Below are 5,000 nucleotides of genomic sequence, written 5' to 3'. Positions count from 1 at the left end.
TTCTACCTTAACCTAACCCACGTTGTGCCTTAACCTAACCCACGTTGTGCCTTAACCTAACCCACGTTGTGCCTTAACCTAACCCACGTTGTGCCTTAACCTAACCCACGTTGTGCCTTAACCTAACCCACGTTGTGCCTTAACCTAACCCACGTTGTGCCTTAACCTAACCCACGTTGTGCCTTAACCTAACCCACGTTGTGCCTTAACCTAACCCACGTTGTGCCTTAACCTAACCCACGTTGTGCCTTAACCTAACCCACGTTGTGCCTTAACCTAACCCACGTTGTGCCTTAACCTAACCCACGTTGTGCCTTAACCTAACCCACGTTGTGCCTTAACCTAACCCACGTTGTGCCTTAACCTAACCCAAGTTGTGCCTTAACCTAACCCAAGTTGTGCCTTAACCTAACCCAAGTTGTGCCTTAACCTAACCCAAGTTGTGCCTTAACCTAACCCAAGTTGTGCCTTAACCTAACCCAAGTTGTGCCTTAACCTAACCCAAGTTGTGCCTTAACCTAACCCAAGTTGTGCCTTAACCTAACCCAAGTTGTGCCTTAACCTAACCCACGTTGTGCCTTAACCTAACCCAAGTTGTGCCTTAACCTAACCCACGTTGTGCCTTAACCTAACCCACGTTGTGCCTTAACCTAACCCACGTTGTGCCTTAACCTAACCCACGTTGTGCCTTAACCTAACCCACGTTGTGCCTTAACCTAACCCACGTTGTGCCTTAACCTAACCCACGTTGTGCCTTAACCTAACCCACGTTGTGCCTTAACCTAACCCACGTTGTGCCTTAACCTAACCCACGTTGTGCCTTAACCTAACCCACGTTGTGCCTTAACCTAACCCACGTTGTGCCTTAACCTAACCCACGTTGTGCCTTAACCTAACCCACGTTGTGCCTTAACCTAACCCACGTTGTGCCTTAACCTAACCCACGTTGTGCCTTAACCTAACCCACGTTGTGCCTTAACCTAACCCACGTTGTGCCTTAACCTAACCCACGTTGTGCCTTAACCTAACCCACGTTGTGCCTTAACCTAACCCACGTTGTGCCTTAACCTAACCCACGTTGTGCCTTAACCTAACCCAAGTTGTGCCTTAACCTAACCCAAGTTGTGCCTTAACCTAACCCAAGTTGTGCCTTAACCTAACCCAAGTTGTGCCTTAACCTAACCCAAGTTGTGCCTTAACCTAACCCAAGTTGTGCCTTAACCTAACCCAAGTTGTGCCTTAACCTAACCCAAGTTGTGCCTTAACCTAACCCAAGTTGTGCCTTAACCTAACCCAAGTTGTGCCTTAACCTAACCCACGTTGTGCCTTAACCTAACCCACGTTGTGCCTTAACCTAACCCACGTTGTGCCTTAACCTAACCCACGTTGTGCCTTAACCTAACCCACGTTGTGCCTTAACCTAACCCACGTTGTGCCTTAACCTAACCCACGTTGTGCCTTAACCTAACCCACGTTGTGCCTTAACCTAACCCACGTTGTGCCTTAACCTAACCCACGTTGTGCCTTAACCTAACCCACGTTGTGCCTTAACCTAACCCACGTTGTGCCTTAACCTAACCCACGTTGTGCCTTAACCTAACCCACGTTGTGCCTTAACCTAACCCACGTTGTGCCTTAACCTAACCCACGTTGTGCCTTAACCTAACCCACGTTGTGCCTTAACCTAACCCACGTTGTGCCTTAACCTAACCCAAGTTGTGCCTTAACCTAACCCACGTTGTGCCTTAACCTAACCCACGTTGTGCCTTAACCTAACCCACGTTGTGCCTTAACCTAACCCACGTTGTGCCTTAACCTAACCCACGTTGTGCCTTAACCTAACCCACGTTGTGCCTTAACCTAACCCAAGTTGTGCCTTAACCTAACCCAAGTTGTGCCTTAACCTAACCCAAGTTGTGCCTTAACCTAACCCAAGTTGTGCCTTAACCTAACCCAAGTTGTGCCTTAACCTAACCCACGTTGTGCCTTAACCTAACCCACGTTGTGCCTTAACCTAACCCACGTTGTGCCTTAACCTAACCCACGTTGTGCCTTAACCTAACCCACGTTGTGCCTTAACCTAACCCACGTTGTGCCTTAACCTAACCCACGTTGTGCCTTAACCTAACCCACGTTGTGCCTTAACCTAACCCACGTTGTGCCTTAACCTAACCCACGTTGTGCCTTAACCTAACCCACGTTGTGCCTTAACCTAACCCACGTTGTGCCTTAACCTAACCCACGTTGTGCCTTAACCTAACCCACGTTGTGCCTTAACCTAACCCACGTTGTGCCTTAACCTAACCCACGTTGTGCCTTAACCTAACCCACGTTGTGCCTTAACCTAACCCACGTTGTGCCTTAACCTAACCCAAGTTGTGCCTTAACCTAACCCACGTTGTGCCTTAACCTAACCCACGTTGTGCCTTAACCTAACCCACGTTGTGCCTTAACCTAACCCACGTTGTGCCTTAACCTAACCCACGTTGTGCCTTAACCTAACCCACGTTGTGCCTTAACCTAACCCAAGTTGTGCCTTAACCTAACCCACGTTGTGCCTTAACCTAACCCACGTTGTGCCTTAACCTAACCCAAGTTGTGCCTTAACCTGCTCTGTAATTGGCATATGACACGTTACATTAATCCAGTGTTGTCTAACCACAACCCTCTGAATATAGTTCGCTACTCGCACCGCCCACCCTCTTGTGTATCGTTTCATGTTCAACACTTCGCAAGTGTTGCTTACTTTTTACATGCTCCCGCTGTACACTGTAATGTGGACGACTGCAGGATGTACATCGCCCCCACCCTCCCCCCTGCCTTCGCACGCTGGTCGTTCAGGTGCTTGCGTGTTCAATGCCCTTCGCAGCTGTTCACTGGCATTCGCATGTCGAAGCGCTCAGTCTACGTCGTGGTACGGCCTGTGTCCACTGTCCGCTGATGTCGTAAGCTTAACCCTCACATTGTACTGCACATAGGTCCGTATGTACTGCATGATACGCTGTGGCACATGTGTGACCGTACAACGACTGCGCCCAACAACAGCGAACCATACGGTCCAAATGTTGTGCACTCAGCCACGTGCCGTCTCCCCATAACAGCTACATTGCAGTGTGGTACGCCATAGAGACGTGTGGGATTAACGGACGCCCTGGATGGCGATCAGCATGAGCCGTCTGTTGATGTAGTGGCGCGTGTATTCAAACGTAGTCGTCTCTTCTCACACAGTGTGATAGCATGGTGCACCGCGTTCCACATCTGCGACATGGTACAGATGCTGGTTGACAGTCGGTCTCGTAATGGACATCGCATACGTAGGGGGCCACCTCCCACGTGTTCTCTAGTCGTGCACATTTTGTTGCGTGTATGTGGGCAGACGTAGTGTGTCGTGACACCTAACAGACAGGTATGCAATAATCGTTGCATTTGCAAACTGGGATGGACGTCTACGTTTGCTGGTGACGTTACGCAAATGAACAACTGGTAAACCCATTGTGGTGCGGTTGTTGTTGCTGGAGGTAAATCAGTAAGGGCAAATCTGTGTGTGAAGCGATACGCGGCGGTGGCTGGGTGGGACCGTCCCCGGCCGGTGAGGGGGGGCCGCCCGGCGTGCTGGCCGCGCGGTGCGTGGGCGCACGCGCTACAGCCGGCTGGTGGGGGCGCCCAGTGGCAGGCGCGCCGGCCGACGGACGCGGCAGGCGGCGCAGCTGCGCGCCGGGGCACCCTGCGCGCGGCGCCGGGCGGCCAAAGTGGGTCCTCGCGGGCCCGGTGCGAAGCGCGGTGGACATCTGCAGTGTGCTGGTCCGACTGAGGACTGTGTGCGTTGAGGATGCGCCGCCGCCCGGCACTCGGCGCCGCGACGCCGTCTGCTGCTCGGTCGCCCCAGCGGTTCTCGCTGGTGGTTTGTATCGCAGTTGTGCAGACGTGTTGGCACGTGCGCTGTGCTGGGAGAGTTCGCTTCGGCACCCACGTGGGGCCTTTGCCCTTCTGTGGCGCTGGCGTTGGAGCTGCCGGTCACCGTAGGTGGCGCGTGTTGTCTCCCGCCGGCAATGCCACGACAGCACGCTCCCGGGCCTCTGTCGGCAGCGGCAAGCTCAGTTGGGAGCACGGGTGGTCGCACCTAAAGCGTCTACTCGCCTAACTCCGGGCGATTGCGCCTCTCTCGAACCCGACCAAGTACTTAGGACGGCGCTGCGCGCCGCCGGGACCTGAGAGGGTTTCGAGGTGTATTGTGCAGGGGAGCTCAGCCTCCTCCTGTTTGCAGAATAATTGAGCGGACGCTTGCGTGTTCGCGCGGGCCCCTGGGACACACTCCCGGGCGGCCGGCTGCTCAGCTCTAGTTGACGCAGCTCCCTGGTTGATCCTGCCAGTAGTCATATGCTTGTCTCAAAGATTAAGCCATGCATGTCTCAGTACAAGCCGCATTAAGGTGAAACCGCGAATGGCTCATTAAATCAGTTATGGTTCCTTAGATCGTACCCACGTTACTTGGATAACTGTGGTAATTCTAGAGCTAATACATGCAAACAGAGTCCCGACCAGAGATGGAAGGGACGCTTTTATTAGATCAAAACCAATCGGTCGGCTCGTCCGGTCCGTTTGCCTTGGTGACTCTGAATAACTTTGGGCTGATCGCACGGTCCTCGTACCGGCGACGCATCTTTCAAATGTCTGCCTTATCAACTGTCGATGGTAGGTTCTGCGCCTACCATGGTTGTAACGGGTAACGGGGAATCAGGGTTCGATTCCGGAGAGGGAGCCTGAGAAACGGCTACCACATCCAAGGAAGGCAGCAGGCGCGCAAATTACCCACTCCCGGCACGGGGAGGTAGTGACGAAAAATAACGATACGGGACTCATCCGAGGCCCCGTAATCGGAATGAGTACACTTTAAATCCTTTAACGAGTATCTATTGGAGGGCAAGTCTGGTGCCAGCAGCCGCGGTAATTCCAGCTCCAATAGCGTATATTAAAGTTGTTGCGGTTAAAAAGCTCGTAGT

At 52.9% G+C, this 5,000-nt stretch overlaps 1 non-coding gene across 1 annotated transcript in view; it reads left to right on the top strand.

Annotated features, from left to right (window-relative positions):
- The first annotated feature begins 4,350 nt into the window (after nucleotides 1-4,350).
- The window catches only part of LOC126126787 (small subunit ribosomal RNA), a 1,909-nt gene continuing 1,259 nt past the window's right edge, over nucleotides 4,351-5,000 (top strand). Inside the window, exon 1 of the ribosomal RNA XR_007526878.1 lies at nucleotides 4,351-5,000. This exon is cut by the window's right edge and continues 1,259 nt beyond it. This is a non-coding gene — a ribosomal RNA (small subunit ribosomal RNA).

Source organism: Schistocerca cancellata, unplaced genomic scaffold (assembly GCF_023864275.1).
Source record: "Schistocerca cancellata isolate TAMUIC-IGC-003103 unplaced genomic scaffold, iqSchCanc2.1 HiC_scaffold_469, whole genome shotgun sequence".
In the NCBI taxonomy this organism is placed as follows: domain Eukaryota; kingdom Metazoa; phylum Arthropoda; class Insecta; order Orthoptera; family Acrididae; genus Schistocerca; species Schistocerca cancellata.
The sequence above is the reverse complement of the archived record's forward strand: the minus strand, read 5'-3'. Positions and strand labels throughout refer to the sequence as shown.